This window comes from Bos grunniens, chromosome X, assembly GCF_055505025.1.
Source record: "Bos grunniens cultivar Pamir isolate PY7600 chromosome X, Bosgru_T2T1.0, whole genome shotgun sequence".
Lineage (NCBI taxonomy): Eukaryota > Metazoa > Chordata > Mammalia > Artiodactyla > Bovidae > Bos > Bos grunniens.
In genome coordinates this window covers 44,599,714-44,618,295 of record NC_141194.1, presented here as the reverse complement: position 1 = coordinate 44,618,295, position 18,582 = coordinate 44,599,714, and the positions used below count along the sequence as shown (strand labels likewise).

Here is an 18,582-nt window from a genome sequence, read left to right as displayed (position 1 = left end):
TGTAGAAAGGATAGTCTTACCAACAAACGGTGCTAGAATAATTGAATATCATAGGCATGAAAATGAACCATATCCTATCCCTTACACTTGATAAAAAAGTTAACTAAAAATGACTCCTAGATTTAATATAAATATAAAACTATAAAACTTTTAGATGAAATCTAGGAAATTTGTGTAACCTTGTATTAGGGAATGAGTTCTTAGATATTAACCAAAAGCATGATTTATAAAATAAAAATTTTTAAGTCAGATTTTGGGAAAATTAAAGCTTTGCTCTTTAAAATACTATTAAGAGAATGAAAAGACAAGCTACAAACTAGAGAAAATATTTGCAAATGATATCTGGCAAAGTAATTATGAATACATAGTGAACTCACAAACAAAATTCAACAATAAGAAAGCATATAACCCCTCAAACATAGGCAAAGATTTCAACAGACACTTCTCAATGGAACTGTGTGGAAAGAAAATGAACACAAATTTGATTGTCATCATTAGTTATTGGGGAAATGCAAATGAAAACCACAGGGAGATACTACTATGCACCTACTAAAAGAGCTAATATAAAAATACTGACAGTAAAATATTGAAGTAGATATGAAGCAACTGGAACTTTCATACATTGCTGATGGAAATGCAAGGTGAATTTTCTTATAAAGTTAAAATTGAACTTACTGTCTGACCCAGTAATCCCAATGCAAAGTAATCCCATTACTATTTACTAGAAAAATTAAATTTTCTGTTCCCACACTAAAACTGTACATGGATGCTTATTGCAGCTTTATTCACAATAGCACCAAACTAGAAATAACCTAAATGTCCTTTAGTTGGTTATTGGTTGAACAGTGTACATCCATAAAATGAAATCCTACTGAACAATAAAAACAAGTTAAATGTACATACATGTAATGATATGGGTGTATATCAAATGCATTTCTCAGTGAAAGAAGCCAGACTCAGAAGGTTATATATGGTATAATCTCATCTCCATGACATTATGGAAAAGGCAAAGCTATAGGGAGGGAGAAAGGTAAGTGGTTACCAGGCTTCAGGGGAGAATGAAGGTTTGACTATAAAGAGATAGGATGAGCTAATATTTTGGGCTAAGGGAGCTATTCTGTCTCCTGATTTTGATGGCTATTATACAACTCTGTGCATTTTGTCAAAACTCATAGAACTATAAAAAAAGGTGTGTATTACTGTATATGCATGTGTGCTAAGTTGCTTCAGTCATGTCCAATTCTTTGTGACCCTTTAGACTGTAGCCTGCCAAGCTTCTCTGTCCATGGATTCTCTAGATAAGAATGCTGGAGTGGGTTGCCACTTCCTCCTCTAGGGGATCTTCCCAAGCCAGAGATCAAACCCAGGTCTCCTGTGGTTCCTGTATTGCAGGAGGATTGTTTACCCCTGAGCCCCTGGAGAAGTCCATATTACTGTATATACATAACAAAATTAAGCAAAATGTAACTCCCTTAAATACCTCATGTGCCAGAGAAATAAAGTTTAACATTATCAGATACCAAGGTTAGAGCGGTTGTGTAGTGCATTCTTTGGAAACCTAAATCTCCTTTACAAACAATGGTAAAAATGTGCTGCATTCTTTGTTAACTTGAACCAGGAACAAATGAATAATTTCAGAATCATTTCTCAGGTAGTTCTAAGTATGTCATAAATCATATTTGTCACGGAAAATTCAATAGATTCTTCTACAGTATCTCTTGTACTTTATCAGGACAATCTGCAGGACTTTTGATACTAAAACATTTAAAAGATGATGGCTCAGATAAGCTGTCTTAGTCAGTTTTGTATTAATAAAGGTGTTACTTGAAGAAAATGCTATGGTTTGAGCTAATACATATGTAGTTTAAAATAATTACATTACTGTCTGTTGACTTTGGGGCTTCCCTGATGGCTCAAATGGTAAAGAATCTACCTGCAATCAGGAGACCTGGATTTGATCACTGGGTTGGGAAGATCCCCTGGAGAAGGGAATGGTAACCCACTCCAGTATTCTTGCCTAGAGAATTCTATGAACAGAGGAGACTGGCAGGCTACAGTTCATGGATTTGCAAAGAATTGGACATGACTGAGCAACAAACTTTCTGTTGACTTTGCATAGAGACCTAAATTTTCTTTTAAAAAGTATCATGCTATCATTTAGCAGTCCTGCAACAATTTTGGAACTACAATAAAGATTGATATCCTTATGGAAACTACACAACGTGCACACACATGCATACAAATGCTAACACACACAGACACAATTTTAATAACTTAGACACACATATAAATACACACAGTCACATGCACACACATGTAGACGCTTATAGGCACATACATAATATACACACATATAAAACACACAGGCATGCACATGTGTGCTCACACAGAGTGCAAATGCACAAACACATCTCTTCCCACTGTGCACATACTTATTTTCCCTCTCAGAAATGCAGATCATCTCTTAGAATCCAGAGTATAAAAATTGCATTTAAAGGTTACTGTGTCTCCCTTAAATAAAGGGAGCTTCTGCCTCAAATCCATTTTGAAATAAGCTGGTTATAAGTGAAAAACAGATGGAGAAAAGATCAGGCATTACTTGGATTCTCAGCTAAATTCTTTAGTAATATCCAAACATAATCCATTTGGGTTTGGGAGATGTTCACTCTTGGAGCTCAGCCACCATACTGAATCCAACAGCCCCACCTCCCTGCCACCCTCAGCCCTGGCTAAGTTCCCAGCTGGCAGCCAGCACAGACTTGTCATGTGTGAATGAGCCAGCTTGGAAATGGATCCTTCAGCCCTTGGTTGAGCTGCCCTAGCTGATGCCATGTAGGGCAGGTACAAATGCTCCATGCCAAAGCCTGCCTAAATTTCACATTTGTGATCAAAATGATTGGTATTGTTTTCAACCAGTAAGTGTTGGAGTGATTTGCTATGCAGCAATAAAGAACTCGTAAATACAGAATAAAAATACATTGAAATGACTTTATATTCTCTCTTGACATTGTCTTCCCTCATGAGTCTATAAGGAGGAGGTAGGTTTGGAAAAGGGTGCTGTTCTTGTTGTAGTTTGGTTGGAACAATTCAGAAAGAAGAATTCCAAGTGAGGAAAGGGACAAGAGTCAAGTCTCAGAGGTAGAATGAAAGTGTTCTCATTGCATTCATCAGGCATTATTTACTATTGGTTTTGGGTGACATCAAGTGCTTTAAAAGCAGAGATTTTAATGAGTATAACCAAAATGGGGAGGATGGGGAGGGTGTTGGGCATGTGTGGGAAGTGAAGCTATTTTATAGATTATTTTAAAATGCATAAACATTTAAATATATCCACAAGCCAATGAAAGCTCCTTCCTGGTCTATTCTATAATTAGGTTAAACTATGAAATTGATGTTATTCAATAATTTTGACCTACAGAAAGATCAAGGTCATATTCTTAAACCTAATAGATCATTAAATAACATTTATATTTGTTTACCACATCCATCCCTAGGCAGTTCTGCACTCTTTGGAAGTTTGAAGTCTAGAAATTACTAAAGATATTTTGCTATTATAGTTGATGAATGCTGTGATATGCCATCTAGATCTCCCCATCTACTCTGCCCAGCCTCTGCAAGTACTGCTGATAGCTTTTGACCCCCAGGCAAGAGTACTGGTGTGGATTGCCATTTCCTTCTCCAGGGGATCTTCCTGACCCAGGGATCGAACCCAGGTCTCCTGAATTGCAGGCAGACGCTTTACTCTCCGAGCCACCAGGGAAGCCCAGGAGACTGCCTCAGCGCTGCCTTGCCCAAGGTCATGCTCCCTTTCTAGAGCAGCCTACACCTAATGACTGATTCAAGAAGGAATAGAAAGGTCTGATCTTCACACTTCTGTACTGTTCAGTCCCTAAGTCATGTCCAACTCTTTGTGACCCCATGAACTGCAGCACGGCAGGCTTCCCTGTCCTTTACTGTCTCTTGGAGTTTGCTCAAACATGTGTCCATTGAGTCAGTGATGCTATTAACCAGCTCATTCTCTGCTGCCCCTTCTCCTTTTGCCTTCAATCTTTCCAAGCATGTGAGTCTTTTCGAGTGAGTCAACTCTTTACATCAGGTGACCAAAGTACTGGAGCTTCAGCTTCTGCATCAGTCCTTCCAGTAAATATTCAAGATTGATTTCCTTTAGGATTGACTGGTTTGATCTCCTTGCAGTTCAAAGGATTCTCAAGCATCTTCTCCAACACCACAGTTCAAAGTCATCAATTCTTGGGTGCTCAGCCTTCTTTTTGAACCAACTGTCACATCCATACATTACTACTGGAAAAACTATAGCTTAGGAAATGGCAACCCACTTCAGTATTCTTGCCTGAGAACCCCATGGACAGAGGAGCCTGGCAGGCTACAGTCCATGGGGTCGCAAGAGTTGGACATGACTTAGCAACTAAAGAGAAAGAGATACAGACCTTTGTCAGCAAAGTGATGTCTCTGCTTTTTAATATGCTGTCTAGGTTTGTCATAGCTTTCCTTCCAAGGAGCAAGCATCTTTTAATTTCATGGCTGCAGTCAGTGTCCACAGGGATTTTGGAGCCCAAGAAAATAAAATCTGTCATTGTTTCCACATTTTCCCCTTCTATTTGCCATGAATTGATGGGACCAGATGACATGATCTTCATTTTTTGAATGTTGAGTTTGAAGCCAGTTTTTTCACTCTCCTCTTTCACCCTCATCAAGAGGCTCTTTAATCCCTCTTCACTTTCTGCCTTTAGAGTGGTGTCATCTGCATGTCTGAGCTTGTTGATATTTCTCCCAGTAATCTTGATTCCAGCTTGTGATTCATCCAGCCCAGCATTTTGCATGATGTACTCTACATATAAGTTAAATAAGCAGAGTGACAATACACAGCTTTGACATACTCCTTTCCCAATTCTGAACCATTTTGTTGTTCCATGTCCAGTACTAACTGTTGCTTCTTGACAGCATTCAGGTTTCTCAGGAGGCAGGTAAGGTAGTCTGATATTCCCATCCCTTCAAGAATTTTCCAGTTTGTTGTGATCCACACAGTCAAAGACTTCAGCATAGTCAATGATGCAAAAGTAAATGTTTTTCTGGCATTTTCTTGTTTTCTCTATGATCAAACGAACGTTGGCATCTCACTTCAATTCATAATAAGTCCAAATAAGTAACCAAGCTTTAGACCTCAGTGTAGTGTCAACTTAGACTTCCATTGACTCCAAAACACAACTTCTCTCCCCTCCCAGTTTTGTTTGTTCACAACTCTTCCATAGGCTTTGATCTCAGTGCACTCACTCCCTAATAATCTTAGCGCACTGTAAGCTCTATTTCAGAGTCTATTTCTCAGGTGCCTGACCTACCACAGTTGGTGCCAGACCTGACAAAGCAAATATTGAGAATAGAATTAGAAACTGTATCACCTGCCACCCAACTGGCAATGAGAATCTCATCATTGCTGATAGGTGGAACCAAAGAAGCTTTTGGCACAAGACAGTGTCATTGTTAAAACTTTCACTGCTAGTGAAGTGAAATGGTATACTGGTGGAAAGGAATGCACTAGCTGATGCCATAATTCTGGCATTTAGGAAACATGAGGGAAGGAGTAACTATATGGGTAGTGGAATTAAGTGGAAACTGAAGACCAGGCCTGGGACTTAATTTTAAAAGGCCTTCAAAAAAGATAAATTTAAAAAAAAATCCAAGTTCTGTTATGCCAAGGTCATGATCTGCACTGGGAAAGATGTGGACCCTGACACATAGGCTGGAGACAGATAGGTTAATAGTCGCAACAGCTTAAAATCCCAGGTTACCAGGAACCCTATGGCCCCTCTTCTCTATAAAAGACTAGCTCTCCCTACTTATTTAACGATGATGCAGGAACTTATACCACATAAGAAAACCTGTATTCCCCACCCAGCCTCCTATCCCAGGATATGCCTCAGCACTGTTGTGATCACTAAGCCAATATCCAGGGTTAAGCTATATCATGGTTTTGCCAGGGAAATGATGCTCTCATAAGGTAGGAAAGGGACTCAGCCTTGAATTATCTGCAGTTTCCAGTCAAGGGGTACTGCCATGAGTTGGGGGATTATGTGTGTAGGACTGGTTTCTAAGGGCACTTGACTAAGCAGGGGTGGGAAGCAGAATATAAAGTTGGAAAATACAGAGTTTATTGATTTGGGAGCACTCTTCCAGGAAACAGGATTTAACTCCTTGGCAAAGACTCCAAGAATAGTTACTTTTCCAAACATGGACAAAGCAATGGTTCACTTTAAGTTAGATAGAGACACCAGAGTTGCAGGTATTGGAAGACTATAGGGCAAAAGTGGGAATGCTGAAGTGGACATACTGTGTAAGTCCAGAAAACACTCTGAAGGGCTGTATTTATTGGGAAGGCTAAGAGGATACACCACTTACCATCTCATTTGCCAGATGTGATGGTGAGAGGAAACCAACATCACAAGAATGCTTTATGGTGGTAGTCCTCTGTTGGCCAGTGGTGATGCTGCTATAAAAGTGACCTCACTGATAGAAATGGGGGTGCTAGAAGCCATGCGGAAGTGCTATAACCATTAGAAGCCAGGTCAATATTATTATAGTGATGAGCAACAAGTTTAGAGCAAGAGCCAGGGGATCATGACTTTCAAAGAGTGATGGAGATGTTTAATAGAACATGGCATCACTAGGAGAAAAACAGAAGGAAGCTAATCAATCCATAAAATCAAATGAGATCAAGGATAGATGATCAGGTAGCTAAGCTCAATTGCTTCAATAAAAGTTCCTATTTCTTTCCCAGTTCAGGAGTTTTGGGAACCAGAACCTATTAACTGAGAAAGAAGTCACTAGGATAACGGATCCTGAAACACTGTGGTAAGCACACCAGTAATAATTGTCACAGTCCATTGTGAGAGGGACTCATAGCTTTTTACTGAGTTAACTGTACACTGAAGAAGGGGTAATAGCCAAACATTTTAAGAACTTTTGGGCACTAGACCCAACTTGACACTGAAATCTGAATACCCAAAGCATCATGATGGATTCTTATTGGAGTGGGGGGAAATGAATGCCAGGCAATAAATGGAGTCATGATTCAGATCTGGATCACGATCACAGTGTTTCCACTGTGATTTCCACGTTTCCAGTGGTCATTTCCTTGGCCCTACAGGTATAACTGAAATGGACTCTCTATTAACTGAGTGGAAGTGAAGTCGCTCAGTCGTGTCCAACTCTTTGCGACCCCGTGGCCTGCAGCCCACCAGGATCCTCTGTCCATGGGATTCTCCAGCCACGAATACTGGAGTGGGTTGCCATTGAGAGAGATCCTTAAATCCTTAGAGATTGGTACAGCCACAAGGATTAGAGCTATCGCAGTAGGGAAAGCCAAGTGGCAGCTTCTAAAATTGCACCCCCTCCAAGAAAATACAAAGGTAGTAAACAAAAAATAATGTCTAATCTTAGGGGAAATGTAGTGGTGGTAGTCTTCTTTGTATGTTCATTTGAATAACCAGTCTGGTCCTTGTAAAATCTGGACATATGTTGGAAGATAAAAGTGGACTACTGCAAACCAAGTAATAGCCCCAATTTCAGCTGCTTGTGCCAGGCATAGTATATTTGCTAGATCAGATTAACATGATCTCAGGTACATGGTATGTGGCTGTTGGTTTGAAGAATGCATCTGTCTCTATTCTTATCAGAAATTCTGTTCATTGGGAATATACCACAGAATACTTTTACAGTCTTGCCCCAGGGCTTTCCTTGTCTTCTGTCTTAAAATAGTCCAAAGAGATACAGACCAGCTACACATCCCACAGAACGTCATAGTGGTCCACTGTATTGATGACATCTTGCCAATCTGACTCATTAAGAAAAAAAAAATACCTGAAATATTTCCAGTGTCAAGACTCATGTACTCCAGAAAGCAGGACATAGCCCTTATGAAAATTTAAGGAACTGCCACAAAGTTAACAGTTTTAGAACTTCAATTGCCTAGGGTATGCCAGGAAATCCCCTAACAATAAAGGACACATTTTTGCATCTTGCCCCCTCACCATAAAGGAGCACATCACCCCAGAGACCTCATTGGGCTCTAAGGGTATCTGGAAAAGTGCTTACATCTTTGAATAGTGGTACAACCCATATATCGGGTGACACTAAAATCTGCCAGCTTTAAGTGAGGTTCAGGCTTCCCTGGTGGCTCAGAGGTTAAAGCATCTGCCTGGAATATGGGAGACCCGGGTTCAATCCCTGGGTCGGGAAGATTCCCTGGAGAAGGAAATGGCACCCCGCTCCAGTACTCTTGCCTGGAGAATCCCATGGAGGGAGGAGCCTGGTAGACTACAGTCCATGGGGTCGCAAAAAGTCGGATATGACTGAGCGACTTCACTTTCACTTTCAGAGCAGGAAAAAGTTCTGCAGCAGATCCAGGCAATGGTACAAGAATCACTGTTGTTTGAATCCATATGACCCAGCAGTCCATATGATATTAGAGGTATCAGTAATTAGGAAAATTCTATGGAGTTTATAATACTCTCTCATCAGAGAATTACAATACAGACCCTTGGGTTTCTGGAGGAAAGCCATGTCATATACTTCTAAAAAAATAACTCCTGAGGTGCTCTGGTGGAGATAAAGTGTCTGATCACTGGGATACAAAGTAATTATGAGGCCTAACTCATCTGGAATATTGTCTATTTGGCCAACTTTCTTTCACAAAGCACTTTCAAGGACAGCCTACTCACCTGCTTGATGAGATGTTTTGTATTTAATTCTTGAGTCTTCCTTAGACCTAGAATTATATGAGCAATAGCATGCTGATAAATGTTTAGCTACTGGCTCTCTCAAACAAAAAGCAGTGACTTACAGCATTTGTTAATTTGTCAGTTTCCATGTTAATACTCTCACCAACAAGACATGATTGAATGCAGAGTTGGAAAGAGTTACATGGTAGCCACCATTACGTAGTGTTTCCACCACACAGATATAGTAAATGTTAATAACATCAAGAAAATAAGATGCTAACGAGAGTCTTTTTCTTTTCTTTCTTAACGACCCTCTCCCTGAAAATAAAGGGCTTTATTTTCTTAAAGAAAAAAATTAGATAATACAAAATTGTGAAATAATTAGGAAGTGATGAATTTCAAGTGTTTGTTAACTGTAAGTTTATATAATTTAAGTTTTAATAGTGTACCTTTCACAATGATCTCAAAAATTTTCCAAAAGTTTAAAAACTGGCTCTCATGGCTACTATGAGCTAGTTCCATGCACCAGTGAAAGCTTCTCACCCTGTTATATTTTCACCAGGTGTTGAAGGTCCATAAGTAAATGGAATTTTTAGTCATTTTGGCCTAAGGTTTTTGATACTTACAGTGGTAATGGTAACTGATGCTCAGTTTTTCTTAATTACTACTTCAATGAACTGATTCTTTTTCCCTTGAGACTTTTTCAAATTAAATTATAAGCTTTTCTCCCCCTAATCTTTAAAAAAAAATTCAATTGGAGGAAAATTGCTTTACAATGTTGTGTTAGTTTCTGCCATACAACAATGTGAATAAGCTATAAGTATACATATGTACGCTCCCTCCTGAATCTGCCTCCCGCCTTCCACCCCATCTCACTGCTCTAGGTTGTCACAGAGCACTGGGTTGAGTTCCTTGCGTTATACAGCAGCTTCCCACTAGCTATCTATTTTACATATGGTAAGGTATGTGTTTTAATGCTGCCCTCTCAATTCTTCCCACTCTCTCCTTCCCTTGCTGTGTCCACAAATCTGTTATTTATACCTTCATCTCTATTCCTGCCCTGCAAATAGTTTCATCAGTACAATCTTTCTAGCTTCCATATATATGCATTGACATATGATATTTGTTTTTCTCTTTCTGACTTACTTCACTTTCTATAACAGACTCTAGGTTCATCCACTTCACTAGAACTGACTGAAGTTCATTCCATTTTACGGCTGAGTACTGTTCCATTGTGTATATGTGCCACAACTTCTTTATCCATTCATCTGTTGATGGACATCTAGATTGCTTCCATGTCCTAGCTATTGTAAATAGTACTGTAATGTACAATGGAGTACATGTGTATTTTTTCAATTGTGGTTTTCTTAGAGTATATGCCTAGTAGTGGGAATGGTGGATCATACAGTAGTTTTATTCCTAGCTTTTAAAGAAATCTCTATACTGTTCTTCATAGTGGCTGTATCAATTTACATTTCCACCAACTGTGCAAGAGGGTTCTCTTTTCTCCACATCCTCTCCAGTATTTATTGTTTTAGAGTTTTTGATGATGGCCATTCTGACCAGTGTGAGGTAACACTTCATTGTAGTTTTGATTTTCATTTCTCTAATAATGAACAATGTTGAGTATTTTTTCCTGTTTATTGGCCATGTATTCTTTGGAGAAATGTATGTTTAGGGCTTCTGCAATTTTTTGATTGGTTTTTTTTTTCTGTCAGTTGCTTCATTTGCAGTTATTTTCTTCCATTCTGAAGGCTGTCTCTTCATCTTGTTTATGGTTTCCTTTGCAGTGCAAAAGCTTTTAAGTTTAATAAGGTTGCAGTTGTTTATTTTTGTTTTTATTTCTATTACTCTAGGAGGTGGGTCATAGAGGATCTTGCTGTGACTTATGTCAAAGTGTTTTCTGTTGTATTTTCCTCTAAGAGTTTTATAGTTTCTGGTCTACATTTAAGTATTTAGTTCATTTTGAGTTTATTTTTGTGTCTAGTATTAGGAATTGTTCTAATTTCATTACTTTACACATAGCTGTCCAGTTTTCCCAGCACCATTATTGAAGAGACTGTCTTTTCTCCATTGTATATTCTTGCCTCCTTTGTCAAAGATAAGGTGCCCATTGGTGAGTGGGTTTTTCTCTGGGCTTTTTATCTTGTTCCTTTGATCTGTATTTCTGTTTTTGTGCCAGTGCCATACTGACTTGATGACTGTAGTTTTGTAGTATAACCTGAAGTCAAAAAGGTTGATTTCTCTGTCTCCATTCTTCTTTCTCAAGAATGCTTGGTCTTTTCAGGGTCTTTTGTATTTCCATACAAACTGTGAAATTTTTTGTTCTAGTTCTGTGAAAAATGCCATTGGTAATTTGTTAGGGATTGCATTGAATCTTTAGATTGCTTTAGGTAGTATAGTCATTTTGACAATACTGAGTCTTCCAGTCCAAGAACATGATATATCTCTCCATCAGTTTGTTTAATCTTTGATTTCATGAGTGTTCTATAGTTTTCTGTATATAGCTCTTCTGTCTTCTTAGGTAGGTTTATTCCTAGGTATTTTATTTTTTGTTGTGATCGTGGATGGGTTGATTCCTTAATTTCTCTTTCTGATTTTTCATTGTTAGTGTATAGGAATGTAAGGGATTTCTGTGTATTGGCTTTGTATTCTGTGACTTTACTAAATTTATTGACTATCCCTAATAATTTCCTGATAGTATATTTTCTATGTATAATATCATGTTGTCTGCCAACAATGAGAGTTTTACTTTTTCTTTTCTAATCTGGAATTTTATTTCTTTTTCTTCTCTGATTGCTGTGGCTAGGACCTCCAAAGCCATGTTGAATAAGAGTGGTGAGAGTGGGAACCCTTGTCTTGTCCTTAGCTTTCAGTTATACACCATTAAGAATAATGTTTGCTAGATTTCTTCTATGTCCATTTTCTGGAGGTTTTTCTTTTTATCATAAATGGGTGCTGAATTTTGTCAAAAGCTTTTTTCTGCATCTATTGAGATTATCATATGATGTTTATCTTTTAATTTGTTAATATGGTGTATCACAATGATTGATTTGCATATATTGAAGAATCCTTGCATCACTGGATATAGTTCACTTGATCGTGGTATATGTATTGTTTTAATGTATTGTTGGAGTCTGCCTGTTGGAATTTTGTTGAGAATATTTGCATCTATGTTCATCAATGATATAGTAGTAGTGTTAGTCACTTAGTCATGTCTGACTGTTTGCAACCCCATGGACTGACTCTAGCCCACCAGGCTCCTCTGTCCATGGGATTCATCAGGCAAAAATACTGGAGTGGATTTTCATTCCCTTCTCCAGAGGATCTTCCCAACTCTGGGCTCAAACCCAAATCTCCAACATTGCAAGCAGACTCTTTACCATCTGAGCTACACTGATATTGGCCTATAATTTTCTTTTTTTGTGATGTCTTTATCTGGTTTTGGCATCAGGTGACAGCGGCCTCGTAGAATAAGTTTGGAAGTGTTCCTTCTTCTGCAACCTTTTGGAAGAGTTTGAGAAGGATAGGCATTAGCTCTTCTCTAAATGTTTGATGGAGTTCACCTGTGAAACCATCTGGCCCTGGGCTATTGTGTTTTTTGGGAGATTTTTGATTATAGTTCCCATTTCAGTGCTTGTGATTAGTCTTTTCAAAATTTCTATTTTTTCCTGGTTTAGTCTTTGAAATTTGAAATTTTCTAAGAATTTGTCCATTTCTTTCAGGTTGTCCACTTTATTGGCATATAGTTGCTCATAGTAGTCTCTTATGATCCTTCTATTTCTGTGTTGTCTGTTATAACTTCTTTTTCATTTCTAATTTTGTCGATTTGAGTCTTCTCCCCTTTGTTCTTGATAAGTGTGCCTAATGGTTTGTCAATTTTCTTTATCTTCTCAAAGAACCAGCTTTTAGTTTTATTGAACTTTGCTATTGTTTCCTGCATTTCTTTTTCATTTATTTCTGCTCTGAATTTTATGATTTATTTCCTTCTACTAACATTGAGGGTTTTTTGTTGTTGTTGTTGTTCTTCTTCTTCTTCTTCTTCTTTTTTACATTTGCTTTATGTGTAAAGTTAGTTTGTCTATTTGATGTTTTTCTTGCTATTTGAGATAGGATTGTGTTGCTATAAACTTCCCTCTTAGAACAGCTTTTACTGTATCCTGTAGGTTTTGAATCATCAAATTTTTGGTGTCATTTGTTTGTAAGTATTTTTTTAATTTCCTCTTTGATGTCTTCAGTAACGTGAAGATATCAATTAGATTCATCTGCTGTAAGGTGACATTTAAGTCTTGTGTTTCCTTATTAATTTTCTGTCTGGATGATACGTCCATTGATGTAAATGGAGTATTAAAATCACCTACTATTTTTGTGTTACTGTTGATTTCTTTTAATGTCTGTTAATGTTTGCCTTATATATTGAGGTGCTCCTATGTTGTGTGCATAAATATTTACAATTATTATGTCTTCTTCTTGGATTGGCCCCTTGATCATTATGTATTGTCTTTATCTCTTGCAGTATTCTTTAAGGTCTAGTTTGTCTGTTATGAGAATTACTACTCTGACTTTCTTTTGATTTCCATTTGCATGAAATATCTTTTTCCATCCTCTCACCTTCAGTTTGTATGTGTCTCTAGGTCTGAAGTGGGCCTCTTGTAGACAGCATATATATGGGTCTTACTTTTGTATCCATTCAACCAGTCTGTGTCTTTTGGTTGGAGTGTTTAATCCATTTACATTTAATTATTGATAAATGGGCTTCCCTGGTAGTTCAGATGGTAAAGAATCTGACTGCAATGTGGGAGACCTGGGTTCAATCCCTGGGTTGGGAAGATCCCCTCGAGAAGGGAATGGCTACCCATTCCAGTATTCTTGCCTGGAAAATTCTATGGACAGAGGAGCCTGGCAGGCTACAGTCAGTTCATGGGATCACAAAGAGTTGAACACGACTGAGTGACTAACATTTTCATGTTCCTATTGACATTTTCTTAACTGTTTTGGGTTTGTTCTGTAAGTCTTTTCCTTCTCTTGTGTTTCCTACATACAGAAGTCCCTTTAGCATTTGTTGTAAGTCTGGTTTGGTGGTGCTGAATTCTCTTAGCTTTTGCTTGTCTGTAAGGCTTTTGATTTCTCCATCAATTTTCAATGAGATCCTTGCTGAGTAGAGTCATATTGGTTATAGATTTTTTCCCCTTTTATTACTTTAAATATATCTTGCCATTTCCTTCAGGCTTGCAGGGTTTCTGATGAAAGACCAGCTGTTACCCTTATAGGATTTCCTTTGTATGTTACTTGTTGCTTTTCCCTTTCTGCTTTTATCATTTTTTCTTCATGTTTAGCTTTTGTTAGTTTGATTAATATGTGAGTCAGCATGTTTCTCCTTGGGTTTATCCTGTATGAGACTCTCTGCTCTTCTTGGACTTGATTGACTATTTCCTTTCCCATGTCAGGGAAGTTTTTGACTATAATCTCTTCAAAAGTTTTCTCAGGCCCTTTCCTTTTCTCTTCTTCTTCTTTTGGGACCCTTATAATTCAAATGTTGATGTATTTAATATTTTCCCAGAGGTCTCTGAGAGTATCCTCATTTCTTTTCATTCTTTTCTCTCTATTCCAACTTTCAGTAGTTATTTCCACCATTCTATCTTCCAACTCTGGAGAAGGCAATGGCACCCCACTCCAGTACTCTTGCCTGGAAAATCCATGGACAGAGAAGCCTGGTGGGCTGCAGTCCATGGGGTCGCTAAGAGTCGGACACGACTGAGCGACTTCACTTTCACTTTTCTCTTTCATGCATTGGAGAAGAAATGGCAACCCACTCCAGTATTCTTGCCTGGAGAATCCCAGGGACGGTGGAGCCTGGTGGGCTGCCGTCTATGGGGTCACACAGAGTCAGACACGACTGAAGCGACTTAACATAACATAACATCTTCCAACTCACTTATCCATTCTTTGGCCTCAGTTATTCTGTTACTGAGTCCTTCTAGAGTATTTTTAATTTCAGTAATTGTTTTCCTCATCACTGTTCGTTTATTTTTATTTCTTTTATGTCCTTGTTAAATGTGTTAAATGATTCTGACATTTTCTCCATTCTATTTTCAATATTATTAGTCTAAATTCTTTTTCAGGTAGTTTGCTTATTTCCCCTTCGTTTATTTGGCCTTATGAGTTTTTACCTTGTTCTTCATCTGCACAATATTTCTTTTTCATTTTGCCTGACTTAGTATAATTGAGATCTCCTTTCCTTAGGCGATATGATCATAGTTCCTCTTGCTTTTGGTCTCTGGCCCTGGTGTGTGAGGTAGATCCAGTGGCTTGTGAAGGTTTCATGTTGGAAGGGATTTGTGCCTGTGTTCCAGTGGGAGGAGGTGTTTTTCTTCCTTTGATGGTCAGGGCCATGTGAGATGGGGTGTTTGGAGGTGTCTGTGGGAAGCCTGTCTGCTGATGGGGTTTGTGTTCTTCTCTTTCGTGTTGTTGGGTGAAGTGTCCTGCAATGGATGCTGCTGGGGGTTGGGTTATGCTGGGGCTTGGATACAGGTTGAGGCCTTTGTGGGAGTTCTCACTGATTAATACTCCCTGGGGTCAGGAGTTCTCTGCTGGTCTAATGTCCTGGACTCAGCACTTCTATCCCAGAAGCTCAGGCCCAACCTCTGGTTGGAGAACCAAGATCCCACAAGCCCTTTTTTATAGCAGTAAAGAGAATTAAAACAAATAAATAACGAATCCCAAACAAATGGTAAAAGCAAAATCAAATAGAAACAAAATCAAAGGAATCCACACATGCACACACACACACACACATACACACACAAAGAAAACCAAAACAGACCAAAGAAAACAAAATACAGGAAAGTGACCTGGCAAGCAAAGGAAACCCAAAATGATGTCAACCAATTAAAAGCAAAACTAACAAACAAGACCAAAGCACAGTGTCAGCTGAAGAATAAAGCAAAGACAACAAAACAAACATGTTGAAAACTTTAAAATAAAATAGAAAAGGAATGTTAAAAAGAAGTACATAAAAAGATCTAAAGAGAACTATGGTAAGAAAAGAACAACAAAACAAACAAACAAACAAAAAAACCACTGAACTTCAGAAAGCCAAAATAGAAATATGTAAAAGAAATTAAAAGTGTGATTTAAAAAATGTTCCAAAAGCCTAAATAGAGATAATAATAATGATGATAATAAAAACAACAACCATAGCAACGGAGAAAACAGAAGAGGAACAAAATCCAGAAACCAACTACAGAACAAATCAAAATAGAAAGACTAATAAGTATTTTCCTTGGATTTCAGATGTCAACGTCCTTTCCCCTACTGTGAGCCACAGCTCACCTCCACCTTCCTAGGGTGCCTGCCAATACTAGGGAGGGCTGGTCTCTGGACCTGCTGTGGGGACAGCTCAGACTCTAATCTGGCTCTACTCCTGCATGTTCTTGCCTCGGATGTCCACAGTTGCCAGAACTAGAGCATTTTCTTTTGTGGGAATACTCATTGTCCTTTTACATTGTCTTTTTGTATGCACAGAGTCTAGCTATTTGACCATATGGATTTAATCTGCAGCCTGTACAGCTGGTGGAAAGGTTTTCAATCTTCTTCCTTAGTCACTCTGCTTCTGGAGTTCAGTTGCAGTTTTCTCCCCATATCTGCATGTGGGTCATCCATAGGAGTTTGCTCCAGGCTGTCCTGGAGGACTTGGGTCTGCCGCAGTGTGGATCGGGTGTGGAGGTGACCTGGCTGCTTGGATCGTGGGAACCCAGCAGTGCCAAGTGTGCAGGGAAGCTGGCAACATTGGGCTCAGGAGATATGTCATTATTAGGATTCTTTCTAGCCTCTGGCAGCTCTGCCACAATGAGGACTGAGTATGGAGGTGGCACTGGCTGCTTGGATTGTGGGGACTTTTGGGGTGCCAGGTGTACAGAGAAGTCAGTGGCCATGGGAGCAGAAGATATGACACTACTAGAATTCTTTTCTAGCCTCTGGAAGCTGACACTCAGAGAGCCTCTCTGGCTCATCCTTATTTATTACTTGGCAGAGGGGGCAGTCAAGTGGCAGCCCTGGTTGGGGGTCCTTCTCTGTTCTCTGTACAGCAGGCACTCAAAGAACCACCTTTGCTGGGATCTTTCTCTATTGGTCAGCTGCCAGTGCTGTCATGTGGGGAGAGAGAGCCTACAATGATGGCACCACCTCCAGTGTGTGACTCAGCAGCAGTGCCCTGCCTCCATGGCTGCCTGGCATTCCTCAAAAGGCATTCCCCACTGTGGATTTTCTCCCTCCCACCCCCTCTAGCCATCTCCCCACAGTCAGCAACTGTCCACCCTGAAATTGCTCTCCAATGTCCATGTTCCAACTCCCAGCGACCACATGATTCAGTGGACTTGCATCCGTGTCCCGGGTATGTAGGACTGTGGCATTGATTATCTGTGTGGTTCTCACTCCATTCAGACTGTCACAGATCAGCTGTTGAACTCTGAAACAGCCTCAGATACTTCCCTTCTGTTCCAACTGATTGCCCTAGATGCAAGTATCTCACCCTGCTTCAGCTCCCCACCCCCACCCCACCCCCTCACCCCCACCCCAGGTGCAGGTCCAGTCCCACTCACTCTCCTCTTTTTCCCTTCCTTCCTTCATCCTACTGAGATTTCCATGGATCTATATATTCCTTTCCAGTGGTCAGGGACTCCTGTCAGTATTCAGCTGGTGCTCTGTGAGATCTGCATCTGTAGATGTGTTCCACATGCATCTGTCGAGAGAGATGTGCTCCATGTCCACCTACTCCTCTACCATCTTGTCTCCCTCAAGTTATAAGCCTTTTGAGGGAGATAAACAGATATCTTTTGGTGTGTATTGTGGGATCACAATAAATATTCATTAATTGGAACTCATATTTTACACACTAAACATGAAAGTCACAATCTTTAGATTCCAAATTAATCTAACAAGCTGCTCAGATGTACCATGTTCTTATTTCTAATAATATTAGAGTTGTTTTATATGCGTGAAATGGGTATCATGAACAGACCTAATATCATTTTAAAAATTTATTATTATTCATTTCTGATATTTCTCCATTCTGCTACCTAATATAGTGGAAGTTTCAAAAAAATGGTTACAACTTAAAATGTGAACTGCTCTTAGCCTTAGAATATTGAAAAACACCACTGAATTATTTTTGGTGGATTCCAAACAAGGCACGATTAGCTTTTTCATCTTCTGTCTAATTGTGTTGGATAATTCTCAATTGACTTTTTCCCTGGAAGCAATATCACCAAAATGATAAACGTTTCATGAAGAACTTAACAGTACCCTCTCTCCAAAATTCAGTTCAGTTCAGTTCAGTCACTCAGGCATGTCTGACTCTTTGGGACCCCATGGACTTCAGCATGCCAGGCTTCCTTGTTCATCACCAATTACTGGAGCTTGCTCAAATGCATGTGCACAGAGTCAGTGATGCCATCCAACCATCTCCTCCTCTGTCATCCCCCTCTCCTCTTGCCTCCAATCTTTCCCAACATTAGGGTCTTTTCCAATGAGTCAGTTCTTCACATCAAGTAACCAAAGTATTAGAGGTTTGGCATCAGTCCTTCCAATGAATATTCAGGACTGATTTCCTTTAGGATTGACTTGTTTGATCTTCCTGTCCAAGGGATTCTCAAGAGTCTTCTCCAATACCACAATTCAAAAGCATCAATTATTTGGTGCTCAGCTTTCTTTATAGATCAACTCTCACATCCATACATGGCTACTGGAAAAACCATAGCCTTGACTAGATGACCTTTGTTGGTAAAGTGATATCTCTGCTTTTTAAAATGCTGTCTAGATTTGTAGCTTTTCTTCCAAGAAGAAAGCATCT

The 18,582-nt window shown here is 39.2% G+C and overlaps 1 long non-coding RNA gene across 2 annotated transcripts in view; it reads left to right on the top strand.

Annotated features, from left to right (window-relative positions):
• LOC147340238 (uncharacterized) overlaps positions 1 to 18,582 on the top strand; it is a 51,496-nt gene that overhangs the window by 20,762 nt on the left and 12,152 nt on the right. For both annotated transcript variants that reach the window (XR_015158879.1, XR_015158880.1), the window contains exon 2: positions 6,791 to 6,864. This is a non-coding gene — a long non-coding RNA (uncharacterized LOC147340238). The remainder of the gene's footprint in view (positions 1 to 6,790; positions 6,865 to 18,582) is intronic.